The sequence below is a fragment of the Lepidochelys olivacea genome (genome assembly GCF_965140295.1).
Source record: "Lepidochelys olivacea isolate rLepOli2 genome assembly, chromosome: 5".
NCBI classification, from domain to species: Eukaryota; Metazoa; Chordata; order Testudines; family Cheloniidae; genus Lepidochelys; species Lepidochelys olivacea.
In genome coordinates, this window is record NC_140415.1 from 17667195 (window position 1) to 17689600 (window position 22406).

The window sequence follows — 22406 nt, forward strand, 5'->3', positions numbered from 1 at the left end:
AACTTTCATGAAAAAGAGATAGCACTACAGTACTTCTATTAGGTGAATTAAAAAAAACAATTTATTCTGTTTTTTACAGTGCAAATACTTGTAATCAAAAATAAAGTGAGCACTGTACACTTTGTATTTTGTGTTGTCATTTAAATCGATATTTCAAAATGTAGAAAACATTCAAAAATATTTAAATAAATGTAATTCTATTATTGTTTAACAGCACAATTAATCGTGATTAATTTTTTTAATCGCTTGACAGCCCTACCCTTAACGTAGTAGACAGTTATCTGGCCCCCACTTTTCCCAACACTAAACATGCCCCATTTTTTAAGCTTTCCTCATAGGTCATATTTTTAAATCATTTTTTCTTGCTCTCTTCTGGATTCTCTCCAGTTAATCCACATCTTTTTTAGTGTGTGGCACCGAGATCTGGAACGAGAACTCCAGTGGAGGCCTCCCCAGCGCCGAGCAGAGTGAGACAATTACCTCTCTGGTCTTACATATGATACTCCTGTCAGTACACCCCACAGTGATAGCCTTTTTTCGCAACTGCATTTAAAAAATGAAAGTTGGAAGACAAGGGAAACTAATATGTAAATGACACACTTGGAGAGGAGTCATAAAAATTATGCAAATTATAATAGAAAAATGTCTATTATAAATGATATGCTAACTTCCAGAAAAGCTGCAAGATAGAAATAAGGCCTTCTTTTCCCCCAAGGAGTTGGCACAATGAAAAATGTATATTATCCATATCTGGCAAAGGGAGCCTCCTTGGAAAAGAAGTTGTCTAAGACCGTTAATACTCTATCATTATGCCCTTGGAAGCATAAGGGGGAGCATACTTCAAGGAATAATTTGGTAAGAAGGGAGGGGAATGTGTACTATCCCTGGATTGTGTATCTACTCCAGGACCTTGGACAGAGCTAGACACTAAAAATCATAGTCTTAATAAAGACACCAGATTTAGGGTTTATTATAAGAATCCGTAACCCACTAACCCCCACTTTTTTGTCCTATGACTGCAGAGGTTGGGCCATTTCACCTTGAATGGTCTCTTAGCCAAAGTAGTTAACATGTATTCTAAGCAATCTGCTCCACCTTGCATTTAGCTGTGGCAGTCTGAGTGACTTCCCAGACCTGAAGAAGAGCTGTGTGTAGCTCAAAATCTTGTCTCTTTCATCAACAGAAGTTGGTCCAATAAAAGATATTATCTCACCCACCTTGTCCCTTTTCAGGGCAGAAAGATATGCACAGAGAGGAAGTTTCAAGAAGCTACAGGTGATGCATAATCCCCCAAGGTATGCATGCCATTGCACACTGGGATTCCTGGCACAACAGGTTCAGTTAGATATAGATATCTAGCAGCATATTAATAACAGGCATGATAAAATGTGAAATAAAATCTACCAGTTGCCATAAGAATTGTTGCCTCCTGGAAATGAAAACCTGTAGTTTATATAATGTGTGCCTGTCTATCCCTGTGCTGTACTGTAAGCTGATGTCTTCTTTTTCTTTAGTCCACTAGTGAACTGTACATAATGTGTCACAGTTTACACATTGTACACAATGTGTGGGATTGTAGCTTTAAGCCACTGGTGAGTGTGGGGTGTGGAGGAGCTGTGTGTGAAAGTCCCTAGGGAGCACATACTGGGTCTGGGACCCTCAAAGGAGTCGGGAAATGAGTGAGATTTTCAAAAGTGCCCAGCATTGGCCTAACTCTGCTCCCATTTGATATTGACTTCAGTGGGAGCAGAGTTATGTCAACAGTAAAGACTTTTGAAAGCCCCACCCCAATTCCCAAATCCATGGGATTTGCACACCTAATTCTTTTAAGCTCATTTGAAAATCCTAGCCTGGAAAAGGAGCTCCTCCACCTTCTGAAAGGGATCAGTGTACCCTTCCCTGACCCACTTCTTCTAATGTTGGCCCATCACTAATTGCCTCCTCCCTGAGAAATCTGGCACAGATAGCAACGTTTGTGCTCCACTCTGTGATTGACTGACCACTGCCCAGAGGGACAATGGGAGAGAGGAAGGCTCTTTGCACTGCTTGTTCCCCTACCCCTGTGTGCCCACACAAAGACAGTCTCCATAGGCATGCATTATTCCCATTAGTACTGGTAAAAGCTATGAAGCATATTATCTAATCTGATAAATCCCAACTCTCCCCAAAGCTTTATTGATTTAGCAGCCTCAACAAATAGATGCTCTTTGCCAAACCCTACTCCAAAAAGCCTGTACAAACTGGCTGCCACTTCAACAGAGAGTGGAGCTTGAGCATTGCCTGTGCAAATTTCACAATCTACTAGCTGTCTTAGAAAAAGAACTTGCGCACTACAGGGCTACTGCTGTAATTCAGGTCCATGGCAGCATAGCTGTGTTCATAACCCAGCATCACCATAACAGTTAAATTAGATCTTGAGTTAAAAAAAATGTTTACTGCAATTACCAGCTGCCAAGTTTCTGACAAGTAAGACTTTGTTCAAGGCATAAGAAATGTTAAAAGAAATGTTTTTGTGTGTGTGTGTGTATTTGGGAAGACGGGCCATCTATGTATCATTTTTATATCCTATATAAACACTCACTGTGGTCTGTAAACTCTGTTAATATCTACATCCACATAGTTAGAGCTGAGCTTTTGCTAAGAGGAATGAATTGTATGTGATTACAGTGTTTCAAGCTTTGACAGAGACATTAAATGATTTTCCACAATGAGTGACGGGGGAAAAAGAAACTAGCCCTGATAACATGCATTATAAGAGGATATACACGAACATAGACCACAAGGCTTGAGAGGGCTCTGTTCGGAGAAGTATTGTGCAGAGTCATATTTAGGTGCAAATCTTTTCAAAGGAGAGTGTGTGCCAAGTGGGTTTTAAACCTGACATTTTAATAAGGCAAATATCTCATTTCAACTGTCTATAGATTATCATCTTCCTCCCCCACCAGGGTGCTGCTGCGGCCTGTTTTTTTCTAAAAAAGGAAGCAGATGACCTATCAGTAGCTGCAACACAGGTAGATGACATTTTAAGCCAAAACTCCTATGGTATAGTTGCAGGAGTTTGAGAAACAAAGGATTCACTTAGCATTGTATTATATAAATACACACTTTTTTCCATACCTTGTACCTTAGAAGATTTAGCTGAACAATGAATTTCAGTGAAAGAGTAGGTACAAGCATGAGGTTGGTGTCCTTTTACAATAATGCAGCTTCTGAACAAAGATGATTCTTCAGATGACCAAGCCCTGTACCACCCCTCTTACTAATGGGGATAGTTGCACCTCTTTGCCTGCCTTAACAAGTAAACTTGTGATTTAAACTTCACTTCCTATAGCTAAATATCTCCTCCTTAGAAATGCCCCTTCTGTGCCCCACTCTATCACCCAAGTCCAGCATAGGGTTGCCACCTCTGAAGTATAAAACACGAGGACATCCGGAATAATACAGAGCCCATAGAAATGAACATATACAGTGTATACTAAACCACCTTATAGATTTTCCCAGGATCACTACCTCAATAAAAGGGATGATCCTGGGGGAACCTGGACAGGAAGCAACCCTTATCCAGTTAGCAGATGCTTCAGAGGAAGGACTGATGATTTAGCAGAACCTTGAAATAATCAGTTGTGGGATAAAATGCCCACCACATAGGTCTCATCTTGATATCTAACTGAGATTGTCTTAAGCCCTGAAGCTTGAGGTTTAGTATACTGTATATCAGGAAGCTTATTTCTTCCATGGTTCAATCAATGACTAGTCATAATTGCAGTTCCACGCTCAGGGAGAATAAGGGAGCTGCTTCACGTTATTGCCAGACTATGCCAGCCTTTCCAAAGGGGGCATGGAAGAGATGGACTCTAGATTCAAAGGCCATAGCAGGAGAAGCTCTGTTCAAGGATATAACAGGACAATACTTCTCTATTCTTGTACCACCCCTTACTGAGCTCCATCCATTCTCAAATCTCATGTGAAAGTTTCTCTTCAACCTGGCCTATATCTTTAACCTTTGTCTCCATTATTAATTTTTCATTTGAACTCTGTAACTAGAGCTAGTCAAAATTCTGACAATTTCCAAAGAAAAAAATTGTTAAATCTTTTCAGGGGTTTTTTCCCTATCAAATCAAACTTTTGATGAAAAATTGCATCAAAAATTGAAATTTGGAAAATGTTGACCAGGCCTCTGTGTAACTGGCTAAAGTTTTGGGGTTCGAACTTGCATGAAGGATGCTGTACATGATAATGTACCATGTTGTGATTTGGTTTCTACATCCTAAAGGGTATATTCTGCTTCAGAGCACATGCATAACACTTATGAAAGTTCTGCACAGACATTGCAAGGCAAATATGCTTTGATACTGACCCAGATCTTCAGAGGTTAAAAAAAACCTTTTGACATTAATCCACTATTTCACTATACTCCCAGACCAGAGCTATACATCTTTTCTGAGATATATTTAAAACAAAACAAAAAACAAAAAAAACCTCTCAAATTTCAGTATGAAAGATGGATTTTATACTCCATGGGTTTTAGTTACTCAGATGGTATGTTCAAATATTCAGTAAGTAATCTGATACTTTACACTTTAGCTTCCTTGAAAGAGTTACTGCTTTTTGATCTAGAGGATTTGCCAAGGTTTATATGTGATGGATATCACACAGGGGTGTGGTGTTGCAGAATTGATTATTGTACTGAACTGATTATTGGGCATTTGATAAACCTATTCAAGTATTTGCCACATATTCTGAGCATTACGGAAAATAGGTTAAGCCTGCAATCATGAAATGATAAGCCTGTTTCTTAGAATGAGTTACCGGAATTGTCCTGTAAATTGAAGCTATATACCAGCCACTGAAAAGAGAATTCTCAAGAAGGCATGGCAGAAACCCATAACCACGTAGCATGAATGAAAATGCTCAGAGACACTTTACTAGCCAATTTCCATACCCAGAACCCTAATTGAGATGATGATTGATGATAATTTGCACTTCTATAGCAGAATGTTCACCTCTGCTACACCACTTCTACCTTCTTGCTGGTGTTAGCGTTCTCAAACTATTATATTAATACAACATAAAAATGTAGAAAGCATGGGCCACATTCTCAGCTGGTGTAAGCTGACTTCAGTGACACCCATTGAGGATATGATTCTAAATACACACTAAAGAAAAAAGGGAACTAACCCATTTTATGTGCACATATTGTTATCTCATTATCTTTTCCTTGTCCTTTCCATACCATTTCCCACCCCTGACATGCTGGTTTTCACTCCTTTGTATTCTTTGTCTCACTTAGATTGTAAGGGACCTGTCACTTTTAATTTTCTGTAAAGTGCTATGATGCTGCAGACATAAATGGTGTTATAGGTTGCATTAACCTTGTTGTTATGGGTGGGTGTAACTCCTACCTTACATTCAGGATACATGTAAATAAGTGGCTGAAACAATAGCAATAGCATACAAAACACAGACACATGAAAAAATCTGAGTAGAAGCTGAATGATTTGGCCCAAGGGGTGTCACATATAGGGGCTTGTTGAGATCCTCTGAGGCCCTCTTCCACGCAGTTCCCCCAAACTCAGTTCAGCTCCAGAATTTGTCACTCAAGTACCTTTGTTTGGCAGACACCAACAGTACCCTAAGCTGGCCAGGCTCCCAATCTAAGGTACAGGGGGCACAAGTGCCTCTAGAGTAGAGTGGAGCATCCATAGGGACGCACATCTTGAAGAACCGCAGTTACTGCACAGGGTGAGTAACCTTCTTACATCCTGGAGAGAAACTGCTTCTAAGGTGTTCTTCGTTTTCGATAGTGAAGACCAAAGTATATTGTCTCCTCAAATTGCTGTGAACTCAGTTTAGTATCTTATTAGATACTTAAACTGTTTATGTGTGGGCAAAATAATTTAAGGGCAAGTGGATCATGTTAGTTCTTAATAAATAACCAGACAATTTATAATCAGGGAAAGTAAGCAATCTTAACTAAATCCTATACAATTGGAAAAAATATTTAAATTAGTTACTTAGAAGAAGCCATTAAAGGAGCCGTCTCAAAACAGGCCAATTAACCAATATTAAGAATCTTAAATCCAATTAAATCCTACTATTTCTCTGTTTACCAAGGTTTAATCCCTGTCTCCTGTCCAGCAATATATGGGTTATCCTTCTGGAGATCAATAGTAGGTAATTTAAGTTACAACAGTATTTTCTGTCCCGATAAAATCATTACAAGAGTATAAACCTAATCCATTGGGAGTATCTTAGTTAACATCCTCTCACCAATTCTTGTTGAAGTTTTGGGGAGGTTTTCCTTGAGCTGGTTTCTTCTTGAATCTTCTGTTTTTGTTATCTATCTGTGGCAACTTGCTTATAGAGATGGATAGGATGAGTTGTGAAGTGCTTGCTGTCTAAGCTGAGTATCTGAGGGTGTGTGTATGTATGTAGGATGCTCACATCAGAGTCATTTATAACCTTCTCCTTCCTATTTTCATGAAATGGTAGGAAAACATACTTCTTTCTGGCTTGTTTAAAGTCAACTTGATTGCTGTCTCTCTTTTGCTGGCTCCATGACTTCATGGGTAGTCTTTAGGAGCATCTTCATCTGTAATTTATTAATGATATTCAACATTTCTTGATTTGTCATCGTTCTTCTTGTGGCAGGAAAACATCAGATAACTTTAAAAGCTAGTTTTAACTTTGTTTTTATTCAGTCTATTCTCTGAGATATTTTTTTCAGATTTATTGGAGTTTGACAGGAAATGAAAATCTGTTTTCAAAAACTCCAAGTACTTCTGTTCCTCCCCAAATACTATGTCTCCTTAAAAGTTTTTGGTTCTCAAAACTGACTTCCAAAATTAAATAACTTTTAGAAAGTCTTTAGCATAAGTTGTTGATTCTACACAATAACTTTTAGAACAATGTTTTTTCTCGTCTTCCTGAATTGAGTGAGGGTTTTCTTGTGCACTGCCCGTAACTAATTAATTCTCAATTAATAAATTCTCAATTAATATAAATATTGTATACTTAAATTGCCCCTTACACTTGTCTAGCAAGATCATTAGGTTCCATGTTGGTACATAAAGCATTTTACCATTAGTGTAGCAATGATATTGTTAATTTTGGTTTTAAATTTACTTCTGCCAAATTATTGAAATATATGTATAAAGTTAAAATAAGTTCTGTAACTTAAAGGGCCATTTTGTTTTGGTAAAAGGACAAGGTATCCTCCATCTTGTGTCAGGTTCTTGTTCCTTGGTACCAAGAAAAGGCGGGAAATCACAAAGGTGGGAAACTAGGTTTGCCCAGCAACAGCTCCCTATAAAAGTGTGTGAGGGGAGGAGCTCTTGGCTCTTGGTCTCTGTAGCTTTCGAGTGGTCAGAGGTTCAAGTGTCCAGCTCTCTTGCACTGCAGTTCCATCTTGGCAGTAGCTATTGGCCTGCAATATCTATTTACTAATAGGTTTGGGTTTGTTTATGCTTTTATTTGGGAAAGCAGACTGGCATACACAGACCTAGTCTGAGTAGTTAGTTCAATCTTACACACACAGACGACATACATACCTGTCCATTTCATTTGCTGTCCACGGTCAGAGTTAATCAGTCCATTGCTGGCTTCGGTCATCTGGATCCTGTCACCTTCCGCGTAAACATCTGAAAAGGTAGAAGAACATACATACATACACTTAATTATATATATATATATAAGTGTATCAATGTGTGTAAGTGGTATCCCAAGTCTCAGAGTTGTTAGTCCATTCCCCTCTCCTCCCTTCCTCTTCCCTTAGTTAAATAAACTGTTGTTATTTACTTTTATATTTGGTGTGTGTGTAGGTTTTTATATTCAGCTCTGATAGATGGGCTTAACGGGGGGACCCAGCGGGAGTTTACTGTGAGACTCCCCGAAATCTTCTGTTCAGATTGGCCTTCAGACATCAAAATCCTTACAATATTAGGAACTTTGCATTTAGCTAACATATTTGCAAGTATGCATTTTACAAAGATGGTTTGTCATTTCAAAATTTAAGAAATAAACAGAAGTTTCCATTTTAACTACATTTTCCTCTCAAGTTTAAGAACATAAGCAAGTTTTCTGGCAAGAGGGTGAGGTTGGTAGGCCGACTTTACCTAGGCTTATCACTGTGATAATACACTCTACATTCCTTTCAAAATCAGGCCTCTTCCTAAAACATGAATGTTTTACATGGTTTGTAATTCTTAATATTTGCTTGTACTTGGGAGATAGAAGCAGAGATGTTCTGGAATTTCTTTGATTGGCTTTAATATATTATAACTAACTAAACATATGTACTGTATTCTTATATTTCCAAGTATCCTGGGGGTATGTCTACACAGCAAACCTAGGTCCACCTATATTAGGTCGACTTACAGCCACCGCAGTAATTATAGCAGTGGTGCATGCCTACACTATCCTACTTGGGTCGGTGGTGTGTCTCCTCATCAGGAGTCTTTCCAGTGATCGAAAGTGGGCAGTGTGGGGAGCTGAGAGCCTGGTCTCAGCTGCCCCACAGGCTTCCCGTGGGCTGCCCTTTCCCTGCTCCTCGTTCTCTACTGGGAGTTGCAGAGGCCCCCTCCTTCCCCGCCAGGAGCAGAAAGGAAGCTGCCCGGGGCTTCCCACCCTCCCACCTTCAGTTCCTTGCCGGGAGTAGGGGGAAAGCCGCCCAGGGCTTCCCACCCTGCCGTCCCCCACCAGGAGTGGGACTTCCCAGGGCTTCTCACCTCCCCACTCCCGCTGGGAGCAGGGGGCAAACTGCCCTGGTCTTCTCACCTCCTGTTCCCAGCCAGGAGTGGTAGGTAACTTCTCCGTTCCCCACCCGCTCCCCATAGGGAGTCAGGTAGTATTGTCAATTTCAATGCTCCCCCAGCTGTGAAATTGACGAGGCTGCCTGGCTCCCATCAGGGAGCAGGGGAGGGGCCCCTCAGGCTTCTCACCATGGCTCCCTCCCAGCTGGGATCAGGCAGCCACCCAGCTCTCCAGGGGAGCAGGGGCTTTCTTATCAATTTCATGGCTCCTGCTGTGAAATTGGCAAGACAGCAGATGTAAGGGATGCAGCCTCTCTGCAGACACTGCGTCACCGTAACTACAGGAACATAAGCCTTATGCCTCTCATGGAGGTGGACTTATTATGTTGATGTATTAGGGCACTTACATTGGCGGGAGGAAGGCTTTTTTTTCTTAGTTTTTTTAAATTTATTTCAGCATCAATATTGAGGTCTACATAAGAATGGCCACACTGGGTCAGACCAAAGGTCCAGTCAGCCCAGTATCCTGTCTACTGACAGTAGCCAATGCCAGGTGCCCCAGAGGGAGTGAACCTAACAGGTAATGATCAGTGATCTCTCTCCTGCCATCCATCTCCACCCTCTGACAAACCGAGGCTAGGGACACCATTCCTTACCCATCCTGGCTAATAGCCATTAATGGACTTAACCTCCATGAATTTATCCAGGTCTCTTTTAAACCCTGTTATAGTCCTAGCCTTCACAATCTCCTCAGGCAAGGAGTTCCACAGGTTGACTGTGCGCTGTGTGAAGAAGAACTTCCTTTTATTTGTTTTAAACCTGCTGCCCATTAATTTCATTTGGTGGCCCCTAAGTTTTTGTATTGTGGGAACAAGTAAATAACTTTACCTTATTCACTTTCTCCACACCACTCATGATTTTATATACCTCTATCATATCCCCCCTTAGTCTCCTCTTTTCCAAGCTGAGGTCTCTTTCCTACAGCTGTCACACTGGGAGGCTGTATCTAGTAGAATGCCACAGTACCAGTCCTGGGTCTGGTACTCTTCAATATTTTCATTAATGGCTTGGATAATGGGGTAGAATATATGCTTATAAAATTTTCAGATGACACTGAGCCAGTAGGGGTTGCAAGCTGTGACATGTGACCAGAAAGGATTAAGCAGCTCGCAGGCTAAATGACCCAGAGTCAACCTTTGGAGACCTGTTAGAAAAGTATGTAAATGATAATTAGGTCCATTCCATGTTAGATCGGCTAGAGCAGTAGTGGGCAATCTGTGACCCGGGGGCCGCATGCGGCCCATCAGGGTAAGCCGATTGCGGGCTGCGAGACATTTTGCGGCCAGCACGTCCCTGGTGATAGTGTAAGGAAGCCTTGTCTGTGCCTGCCATTGGTCAGCTCCCCAACTCCACTGACCAGGGGCAACGCAAGCACTCCTCTGTAGGTCTTGCAGCCTCTGCTGTCTCTTTACAGGTTAGTGATTGGCAAACTCCAACCCTCAAGCCCACCAAGTGCCTCCATGGAGTGTCCATCCCCTGGTCCACTGGACACTTGCTGTATTCACGGATTTGCTGCTTCCAAAGAAGTCGTACTCCCCAATTTTCCAGTTTTATCTCAGATCATTGCTCTGCTTAACACACAGCTCTTAGACATGTTTATAGTGAAAACATGTGTAATTTTATTTTTAAAAGCATGGTGATTCAAGTAGTAGCAATTAGAAGAATTGGAAACAAATGGATACCTACAGAAATTTAGGGCTGGAAGGGACCTTGCAGGAGTCATCAAGTCCAGCCCCCTGCACTGAGACAGGACAAAGTAAAACTAAACCAACTCGGATGGGTGTTTGACCAACCTTATCTTAAAGCCTCCAATGATGGGGAATTTCACAACCTCTCTTGAAACCCTATTCCAGTGCTTAACTATCCTTATAGTTAGGAGGTTTTTCCTAATATTTAATCTAAATCGCCCTTGCTTCAGATTAAATCCATTATACCTTCTCTCACCTTTAGTGTGCATGAAGAACAATTGATCACAATCCCCTTTATAACAGTCTTTAACATTATGTATCTGAAGACTGTAATCAGTTTTCTTTTCTCAAGACTAAACATGCCCAATTTTTTAACCTTTCTTCATAGGTCAGGTTGTCTAAATTTTTTTTTCATTTCTGTTTTTCTCATACAGTTTGTCCACATTGTTCCTAAAGTTTGGTGCCCAGGATTGAACACAGTACTCAAGGTGAGGCCTCACCATCTATTACATACAACACTCCTGTTAACACACCCCAGAATGGTATTAGCCTCTTTCACAACTGCATCACATTGACTCATATTCTCTTTATGGTCCACTACACCCAGTTCCTTTTCAGCAGTACTATTACCTAGCCAGTTATTCCCTATTTTGTAGTTGTGCATTGACTTTTTTTCTTCCTAATTGAAGAACTTTGCACTTTTCTTTATTAAATCTAATCATAACACAGTCTTCAGCCTAGATTTAATTAACAAGATACTCTCATTTCTTGTAGACTGCTGATCACCCAAAATCCTTGCAGCACTTTTCAGCCGGGCTCGCTGTGACTTTCCTTTCATGAGACAAGCACTCTGGCAGTTGGTCTCATTGGTGAAGGATTTAGTGTGTCCCTTTGCACTCCAAGATATACCAGACCAATTCTTTGTCTTTATTCATAAACGGGACCTGCCCCTGCTGTTTGTTCCTTCCTGTAGATTTCCCCTCTTGTAGGTTTTGCAATCTCTTAAAGCTCAGTATGTAACCAGGCATTCAGTGTTAGGCATACAATACACAAATGGCCAAACAGGGAGATAGGTGTCTATTACACTTGTCTGAAAGGAACATTTCTGAGATATATGGCACCTCCTGGTGACCTGCCTTAACTCCAAGACCTTAAGAACATAATTTTCAGTGTAGATATAGAACTCCTTAAATGTTATCCGTACATACATTTTGCAATGATTATGACAGGCTACTGGCTACTGGCTCTTGGTAGAGACCTTATATACCACCATTTGGTGAACTATTATGTAGTTATCTGACTCAGCGGATCCTTGTAAAACCCTCTGTAAGACCCTGTGTCCTCTGCCAGTTGTAATCAAGGGGTCCTTGGGTCACAGGTATATTAACAGAAGTAAGAGATGGGAAGTAATTGTTCCATTCTACTCAGCACTCGTGAGATCTCAGCTGGAGTATTGTGTCCAGTTTTGGGCGCTACACTTTAAGAAAGATGTAGACAAATTGGAGATAGTCCAAAGTAGAGCAACAAAAACAATAAAAAGGTTTAAAAGGTTTGACCTATGGGGAAAGCTTTAATAAAAACTGGGCATGTTTAGTCTTGAGGAAAGCCTGGGGGAGGGGGAGCAGATCTCATATCAGTCTTGAAATATGTTCAGAGCTGTTACAAAGAGGTCATTAATTGTTCTCCATGCCCATTGAAGGTAGAACAAGAATAATCAGCTTAATGTACAGCAAGGAAGATTTAGATTAGATGTTAAGAGAAATTTTCTGACCATAAGGACAATTAATTACTGGAATAGGCTAACGAGGGATGTTGTGTGATCCCTGTCACTGGAGGTTTTGAAGAACAGGTTGGAGAAACACTTGTCAGGGATGGTCTAGGTATACTTAGGGCTTGTCTTCACTATCTGGGAGATCGACGCTGCTGCAATTGATGCAGAGGGTGTCGATTTAGCAGGTCTAGCGAAGACCCGCTAAACTGATGGCAGAGCACTCTCCAGTCAACTCTGGTACTCCAGCTCCCCAAGAAGAGTAAAGTAAGTTGATTGGAGAGCATCTCCCATTGACGCAGCACCGTGAGGACACCGGGGTAAGTCAACCTAAGTTACCTTGACTCCAGTTACTTTATTCGTGTGGCTTTATTCATGTGGCTTTATTCAGGAGAAGCATAACTTAGGTTGACTTACCCCGGTAGTGAAGAAAAGCCCTCAGTCCTGTCTCAGTACAGAGGGCTGGATTAGATAACATCTCAAAGTCCTTTCCTGTCCTATGATTCTATGACCTTGAGAGGTGATAAGCACCCACTTGCATGGAACTGTGTTTGTTTAGGGCACTCAATATATTTTAGAATTGGGAATTAGGGCCTCAAGTCATGAAAGCAATTAAGCAGTTGCTTAATTTTAACCACATGTTTAAGATCCACTGACATCAATGGGACTTAAGAACATGCTTAAAGCTGAGCTCTTGCTTAAGTGGTTTGCCTAAGCAGGGATAAGAAGCCCAGTAAAAATACATGAACTCTTAGAACTTACACTGTTTAGCATGTTGCATTTCAAAACACTTCATAAATATTAATTAATCCTTATCCTACAGGAATGTTGTGATCACTCCCGTAACAAGTGGTGGTCCTATTTTTCAGAAGGGGACGCAGAGAGTGAGGATAAGACCAAATTGTTTAAACTTGGGTGCTGAAAGCTAGGTACCTAAATCCATGTTGAGACATCAAAGTAAAGGTCATTTAATTTTCAGAGGGGCTGAGGACTCACAGCTCTGATGTGAGCTGAAGATGCTCAGTGCCTCTAAAATTCAGGCCATTTCTTTAGGTCCTTAAATAAGGATTTAAGTACCTACCACTTGGTACGCAAGTTTGAACAATTTGCCTTACCTAACTTTCTTTAAACCACACAGAAAGTCCGTGGTGGATCCAGGACTCTCCCTGTTGTCCAACTCCCAGTCCTGAGCTCTTGCTACAGTGTCTCAATAATAAGTTTCTAAAAGAAAATGTTAAAACAAGAATAGTTTAAGGTTGAGAAATGCTGTCTGGAGCACATGACATGTTTCAGTAATCACAGCTGTCATACAGACTGTCAGAAGTGTTATACCTAGGGATAAAAACTTGACAGTTCCTGCCAGTGTGGATTGACCAACACTGAGTTGTCACATCCAGAACTATCAAAAATCATGGTAGCCCGTAGTAATCAACAACTACCGGTATTGGATTTAGTCTAAAGGCATGGGAGAGGAAGTTGTAACTTTGGCCACCTGGACTGCTAATAAACATGTTTTGTTGTCAATCCAGTAATGACTCCAGTGAGACTAAATGATGTCCACCTGCAAGTATTGATTTAGTTTTCACTTAACAATAAGGCTATTTCAGCTCCTATGGAAGCTTTTAAAACTGAAACATGGTCCTGAAACCAACAGGGAGTGAACGTAAGTGATTGTAAACTGGCAAACAACTACTTACTAGTATTTGAACTAACATTAAACTATTAATTCACTTTCTAGTTGGAAGCCATAGCTCAGCTGGAGAAGTAGACCATTGAGTATTACTTTTTCGGTTTCAGTGTAATTCCGTCTAATCTTGTACACAATACTTGATAAAAGATTCTCAGATTTGAACAAATTGCCTTTCAGACAGCCTGGAGAATCCAGGACTGGGGAAAAAATGACCAGATGTTCCCCTCTTTCCCAGAGGGGCATAGTGGTCTAAGCATCAGGTTTGAAATAACTAAACCCCTGGGAAGCACCAGTACAAATCCCAGGAGAGTCAACCCAGCTTTTCATCATTCGGAGGCAGATAAAGCAGACTTGATTCAGAGGCTGGGAAAAGGATGGTCTAATGAATTAGACATGGGTAAAGTAAGCCACCGGGGGGAGTGTGGGGGAGTGTAAGTGAGATGGAAATTTAATTTGCACACAGTGTCATTCATTGCTCATGTAAGTGATCTAAATCCTTTCAGCTGGAATTGGGGCAGAGGTGCTCCAGCACCATAATGATGTGCGGTATAAATGCCTAGCAATAGAACAAAGAGGGCTTAGTTTATGCAAACTCCTTCCTACCAGTATTGCTCATCCAGAAGTGGTGTAAGGACAGCCAACTGTACAGTAAACTAGCCCCCAACCCTGGCTTAACTTTGACCAAGTGCTGCCTTCCAGTATGTGTGTCTGTCCGAAATCAATCACCTACGATTTGCATCAGGCTCTGGAAGAGCACTGGTCTCTCAACAGCTATAACAGCATCATGAGAGCTTACCATAGAGGGTTCTTAAAGCAAGCTGGCAACATACCCAGTGACAGCCCCCAACCCACTGTAGCAGACAGAGGTGTGACCACCAGATGTCCAGTGTGGTGACCAATGGCTTGTCTATCCTTAAAATGCCACAGTGGCACTGCTATGGTGCTTCAGTGAAGACATTACCTATGCCGACAGGAGTGTAGTTAATCCACTTCCCTGAGAAACGGTAGCTAGGTTGATGGGAGAATTCTCCTGTCAACCTAGTGCTGTCCACACTGGGAGCTAGGTCGGTTTAACTGTGTCCCTCAAGGGTGTGGATTTTTCGCACCTCTGAGTTATGTAGTTATGCCAACCTAACTTCCTAGTGTAGACCAGGCCCAAGTTTTGGTTGTCTAAACTCCTTTTTGCTCCCACCATTGGCACAATAAAGGCCCTGATCCTGCCCCACTGAATTAAAGGGAACTTTGCCCCTGACTTCCATAGGAGCAAGATCAAGACTTAAGTAACAGTGTCCATGGTCACCAGCTAAACTATGCGCATGTGGCTTCAGGAAGAAAACCATCGAACATGGGGCTAAGAACATAGGCCATTAATACTTGAGCTAACAGAGGACTTTAAATAGTAACAATAGTAAAGCTTTTATTCTTTTGGTAGGCCAGACATTAGAGGGCAACATGATCACACTAATTGGATCAGATTACACTACTCACTAAGATTGGATATTAAAGAACTGGATTTAATGTGCCATACATCCATATCTGAAGCCACAGGAATTATGTGCATCAAAATGAGTAGCTGCGCTGAGCAAATGGGTCTTGGGGCCCCATGAGACCACATACATGAATGCTGGGGCCATCAAAGATCTGGTAGTGAAGGAATTCTGTCATCTGAACTATAAAATAAAATCAACATGATCTAATGTAAGTCTCTTCCATCTCTAATGCATAGGAGCTCATAGACACTTCCTTCAAAAAATCTGTAAAATGTAGTTATAGTAAGTACTTTTCACATAGTTTGACATTAGCTGTATTGAAATTCTCTTACATCTGTCATTGACCAAAGACTGTGATTCAGCAGAGCAGCTAAACTCACACTTCATTTTAATCATCTGAATAATCCTTTTGAAGTCATTGTAAAGTCAATGGGACTACTCCTGTGCTTAGCATTTAGCATACGCTTACACACTTTAACAAATAGGGATGGGTTTGCTCATGCACTCAAGTGTTTTGCTGAATTATCAGAACTCTCGGAACAAAATTCACAGCTATACCTTGACCCCAAATCAATAAATGTTTGCTCATTTGATGTGTGGGACGAGCAGGAGAAAGAGCCTTTACACTAGGATTTATGGGGACACAGGATTTGTCATATGATTTTAGACCATAGGCCCATCAAGTTCAGTATCCTGCTGCTGACACCATTAATCCAACAAGCCCAATCCTGCCACAGAGGACATTTCAGAGGAAGGTGAAACCACAAACTCCTGTCTCTTCCCAAATACGTACTCTGGCAATTATGCAGTGTAAAATAGCTGCCTGTCCTACTGAAGCAGTTAGCTTACCCCCTGCAGCATCAGGTCCGATTATTCTTGGCTTATCTCATCTAACAAGTCAGCTAATTAGTACATTAATTAGTTAATGTTTGTACAGGGCTTTGAAAAGATAAAATGCTATGTGAAAGATTATTATTTTGAGTTGATCAGATTCTGCTCTTACTTATGCTGGAGTAACCCTGGAGTAATTCTGTGTAAATCAACGTAGCTGCTCCAGATTTAAAACAGTGTAGCTGTGAGAAGAATGTGGGCAAAGAACGAGTGAATGTCATTAATTGCCATAAAAAAGTCTAAACCTTTTAAAAATGCAGCCTTTCTATCTGACTGCAGCTATAATAGATGAACTCCTGTGACAATAAGTTCCAGTGGCTGGCTCTCTGCAGAGTTTTGTTTGTTCTGTATTAACCAGCCATTATCATTGTGGGAGTGTGACCTCCTCTTATATTGCAAGACAGGGTGATAAGAAATCATAGAGTTTAAGACCAGAAGGGAATACCAGATTATCTAGTCTGACCTCCTGTCTATCACAGACAAGCAACAATACCCAGCATCTGCATACTAAACCCAACAGATGAAATTAGACCAGGAGAATAGCAAAGGATGGGGTAAATTCTCCATCACTTAGGGTCCTTAAATCAAGATGGGAGGACTTTCTAAAATAGATGCTCTCGTTCAACCATGAGCTGTTTCGCTAGATGCAGGAATCAGCTGGTGCAATCTATGGCCTGTGTTATACAGGGGATCAGTCACATGATTATAATGGTTTCTTCTGAGTTTAAAATCTGAGGGATTTACCATCTTTCACTATATTCTTCCTAAATCTGAATACTTTCAGTCATCTTTACCTTTCTCATTCCTCCCTTCTTCTTCTATATATACCCTGCCATAACTTCAATCACATTAATTTTCCTTCCCTGGGCCTTTTCAGTCTCAGCTTCTACATGGCAGTCAGGCAGCTTCCCAGAGCTTCTCAGGATGACTCCTCAGGCCTTGTTTTTAAGAGTAATCTGCATGTCTCTGGAATGTCAGGGCAGTTCACAGTCTGTTCCTTGTAAGTCCCAGGCCTCCTGCTCAGGCCCTGGCTGTGCTGCAGGGATGCTGTGGGTTGGACACTTGCTCTGGTGGTGGCCACATGCTCTCAGGCTCTAAGTGGTAGGACCCTTCTTCCCACTGTCGCCCCCGCCCTGTTGGGGTTACGATCCAAGCCTGGCCTGCAGAGCCCCTTGGCTGAGGCGTCTCCCTGTGCTGGGCCTGCTGCCCAGGGTCCCCCTCACTCTCCGCAGCTGCTCACTGCACCCAGCTCCGGACTGCTCCAGCCCCAGCTCCACTGCTTGGTCTCTGTGCTGCTGCTGCTGCTCTGCCTCCAGCTCCCTGGGCTGCTTCTTTGGCCCCTCTGGCTCTGGTTGCTACAGCTCTGCTCCCAGGACAGGTCTGCTCTGCAGGCTGCTTCTGTGACTCTGCTCCCAGCACTGACCTGCTTCGTGGGCTGCTTTTCTGGCCGCTCCGGTTGCTGCAGCTCTGCTCCCAGGGTCAGTCTGCTCTCTCTGGGCTGTGCCTCTGGCTTTGGGGCTGCAGCTCTGCTCCCAGGACAGGGTCTGTTCTCTCTGGGCTGCTTTTCTGGTTCCTCTGGATCTGGCCCAGCTCTGCTCCACAGCTCAGCCTGGGCCCCGGCTTTCTCCTTAGCTCGGCCCCACTCTGTCTGACCCAGGCAATTCCAGCTCACATGGAGGACGGGACCTCCCTGGCCTCCTGACTCCCTGATTAGCCTGCCCACCCTGTCATTCAGGCTGACCTGGAGCATTGGCCTCTCCCCATTGTTTCTGGGGGCTGTCAGACTCAGGGTCCTGATTCCCCATCGACCCTTCCCCCTTTTAGTACTGGGAGCTAGCCGACCAAAACACCCCCACTGAATGTTAGTAAGGGGGCAACAGTCCCCTTACTTTTAACAAAGAAGCTCTAGGACCTATGATCACCTCTCCAAAATGGAGAAGAGCATATTGTAACTAAAGCTTTACCCTCACAAAACATGAAATATCATGATCTATGTAACATGAGATTGGGGCCCCATTATATTATATTATGTGGAAAGAGCTGCATTGGTGAGTTCCAAGGCCCAGCTTTCGTATTGCAATGCAGGTCTTTTTGAATGCTAAGCAGACAGATCTGCATGCTGCAGCTGAAATTCTGGCTATCGTTTCTGTGGAGTTACAACTACACACACAAAGAAGAAAAGGAGTACTTGTGGCACCTTAGAGACTAACCAATTTATTTGAGCATAAGCTTTCGTGAGCTACAGCTCACTTCATCAGATGCATGCCGTGGAAACTGCAGAAGACATTATATACACAGAGACCATGAAACAATACCTCCTCTCACCCCACTCTCCTGCTGGTAATAGCTTATCTAAAGTGATCACTCTCCTTACAATTTCAGAGTAACAGCCACGTTAGTCTGTGTTCTCAAAAAGAAAAGGAGTACTTGTGGCACCTTAGAGACTAACAAATTTATTTGAGCATAAGCATTCGTGAGCTACAGCTCAATTCATCGGATGCATACTGTATGCATCTGATGAAGTGAGCTGTAGCTCACGAAAGCTTATGCTCAAATAAATTTGTTAGTCTTTAAGGTGCCACAAGTACTCCTTTTCTCCTTACAATGTGTATGATAATCAAGTTGGGCCATTTCCAGCACAAATCCAGGTTTTCTCACCCTCCACTGCCCCCTCCCCCCCAAACTCACTCTCCTGCTGGTAACAGCCCATCCAAAGTGACCACTCTCTTTACAATGTGTATGATAATCAAGTTGGGCCATTTCCAGCACAAATCCAGGTTTTCTCACTCCCCTCCCCACTTTTTTTCCAAAAACCACACACACAAACTCACTCTCCTGCTGGTAATAGCTTATCCAAAGTGACCATTCTCCCTACAATGTGCATGATAATCAAGGTGGGCCATTTCCAGCACAAATCCAGGTTTTCTCACCCCTCCACCCCCATACATACACAAACTCACTCTCCTGCTGGTAACAGCCCATCCAAAGCGATCACTGTCCCCACAATGTGTATGATAATCAAGGTGGGCCATTTCCAGCATAAATCTAAGTTTAACCAGAACGTCGGGGGGGGGGAGGAAAAAACAAGGGGAAATAGGCTACCTTGCATAATGACTTAACCACTCCCAGTCTCTATTTAAGCCTAAATTAATAGTATCCAATTTGCAAAGGAATTCCAATTCAGCAGTTTCTCACTGGAGTCTGGATTTGAAGTTTTTTTGTTGTAAGATAGCGACCTTCATGTCTGTGATTGCGTGACCAGAGAGATTGAAGTGTTCTCTGACTGGTTTATGAATGTTATAATTCTTGACATCTGATTTGTGTCCATTTATTCTTTTACGTAGAGACTGTCCAGTTTGACCAATGTACATGGCAGAGGGGCATTGCTGGCACATGATGGCATATATCACATTGGTGGATGTGCAGGTGAACGAGCCTCTGATAGTGTGGCTGATGTTATTAGGCCCTGTGATGGTGTCCCCTGAATAGATATGTGGGCAGAATTGGCAACGGGCTTTGTTGCAAGGATAGGTTCCTGGGTTAGTGGTTCTGTTGTGTGGTATGTGGTTGCTGGTGAGTATTTGCTTCAGGCTGGGGGGCTGTCTGTAGGCAAGGACTGGCCTGTCTCCCAAGATTTGTGAGAGTGTTGGGTCAGCCTTCAGGATAGGTTGTAGATCCTTAATAATGCGTTGGAGGGGTTTTAGTTGGGGGCTGAAGGTGACGGCTAGTGGCGTTCTGTTATTTTCTTTGTTAGGCCTGTCCTGTAGTAGGTGACTTCTGGGAACTCTTCTGGCTCTATCAATCTGTTTCTTCACTTCCGCAGGTGGGTATTGTAGTTGTAAGAATGCTTGATAGAGACCTTGTAGGTGTTTGTCTCTGTCTGAGGGGTTGGAGCAAATGTGGTGGTATCGCAGAGCTTGGCTGTAGACGATGGATCATGTGGTGTGGTCAGGGTGAAAGCTGGAGGCATGTAGGTAGGAATAGCGGTCAGTAGGTTTTCGGTATAGGGTGGTGTTTATGTGACCATTGTTTATTAGCACTGTAGTGTCCAGGAAGTGGATCTCTTGTGTGGACTGGACCAGGCTGAGGTTGGTGGTGGGATGGAAATTGTTGAAATCATGGTGGAATTCCTCAAGGGCTTCTTTTCCATGGGTCCAGATGATGAAGATGTCATCAATATAGCGCAAGTAGAGTAGGGGCGTTAGGGGACGAGAGCTGAGGAAGCGTTGTTCTAAATCAGCCATAAAAATGTTGGCATACTGTGGGGCCATGCGGGTACCCATAGCAGTGTCGCTGATTTGAAGGTATACATTGTCCCCAAATGTAAAATAGTTATGGGTAAAGACAAAGTCACAAAGTTCAGCCACCAGGTTAGCCGTGACATTATCGGGGATAGTGTTCTTGACGGCTTGTAGTCCATCTTTGTGTGGAATGTTGGTGTAGAGGGCTTCTACATCCATAGAGGCCAGGATGGTGTTATCAGGAAGATCACCGATGGATTGTAGTTTCCTCAGGAAGTCAGTGGTGTCTTGAAGGTAGCTGGGAGTGCTGGTAGCGTAGGGCCTGAGGAGGGAGTCTACATAGCCAGACAATCCTGCTGTCAGGGTGCCAATGCCTGAAATGATGGGGCACCCAGGATTTCCAGGTTTATGGATCTTGGGTAGTAGATAGAATATCCCAGGTCGGGGTTCCAGGGGTGTGTCTGTGCAGATTTGATCTTGTGCTTTTTCAGGGAGTTTCTTGAGCAAATGCTGTAGTTTCTTTTGGTAACCCTCAGTGGGATCAGAGGGTAATGGCTTGTAGAAAGTGGTGCTGGAGAGCTGCCGAGCAGCCTCTTGTTCATATTCTGACCTATTCATGATGACAACAGCACCTCCTTTGTCAGCCTTTTTGATTATGATGTCAGAGTTGTTTCTGAGGCTGTGGATGGCATTGTGTTCTGCACGGCTGAGGTTATGGGACAAGTGATGCTGCTTTTCCACAATTTCAGCCCGTGCACGTCGGCGGAAGCACTCTATGTAGAAGTCCAGTCTGCTGTTTCGACCTTCAGGAGGAGTCCACCTAGAATCCTTCTTTTTGTAATGTTGGTAGGGAGGCCTCTGTGGATTAGTATGTTTTCAGAGGTATTTTGGAAATATTCCTTGAGTCAGAGACGTCAAAATAGGATTCTAGGTCACCACAGAACTGTATCATGTTCGTGGGGGTGGAGGGGCAGAAGGAGAGGCCCCAAGATAGGACAGCTGCTTCTGCTGGGCTGAGAGTATAGTTGGATAGGTTCACAATATTGCTGGGTGGGTTGCGGGAACCATTGCTGTGGCCCCTTGTAGCATGTAGTAGTTTAGAAAGTTTAGTGTCCTTTTTCTTTTGTAGAGAAGCAAAGTGTGCGTTGTAAATGGCTTGTCTAGTTTTAGTAAATTCCAGCCACGAGGAAGTTTGTGTGGAAGGTTGGTTTTTTATGAGAGTATCCATTTTTGAGAGCTCATTCTTTATCTTTCCCTGTTTGCTGTAGAGGATGTTGATCAGGTGGTTCCGCAGTTTCTTTGAGAGTGTGTGGCACAAGCTGTCAGCATAGTCTGTGTGGTATGTAGATTGTAATGGATTTTTTACCTTCAGTCCTTTTGGTACGATGTCCATCTGTTTGCATTTGGAAAGGAAGATGATGTCTGTCTGTATCTGTACAAGTTTTTTCATGCAGTTGATAGATTTCCACTCCATACGGCTAAATGCAGTGCCTTGCATAATGACAGGTTTCAGAGTAACAGCCGTGTTAGTCTGTATTTGCAAAAAGAAAAGGAGTACTTGTGGCACCTTAGAGACTAACCAATTTATTTGAGCATAAGCTTTCGTGAGCTACAGCTCACTTCATTGGATGCATAGTGTGGAAACTGCAGAAGACATTATATACACAGAGACCATGAAACAATACCTCCTCCCACCCCACTCTCCTGCTGGTAATAGCTTATCTAAAGTGATCACTCTCCTTACAATGTGTATGATAATCAAGTTGGGAGTTTGTGTGTGTGTGGGGGGGGGGGGTGAGAAGACCTGGATTTGTGCTGGAAATGGCCC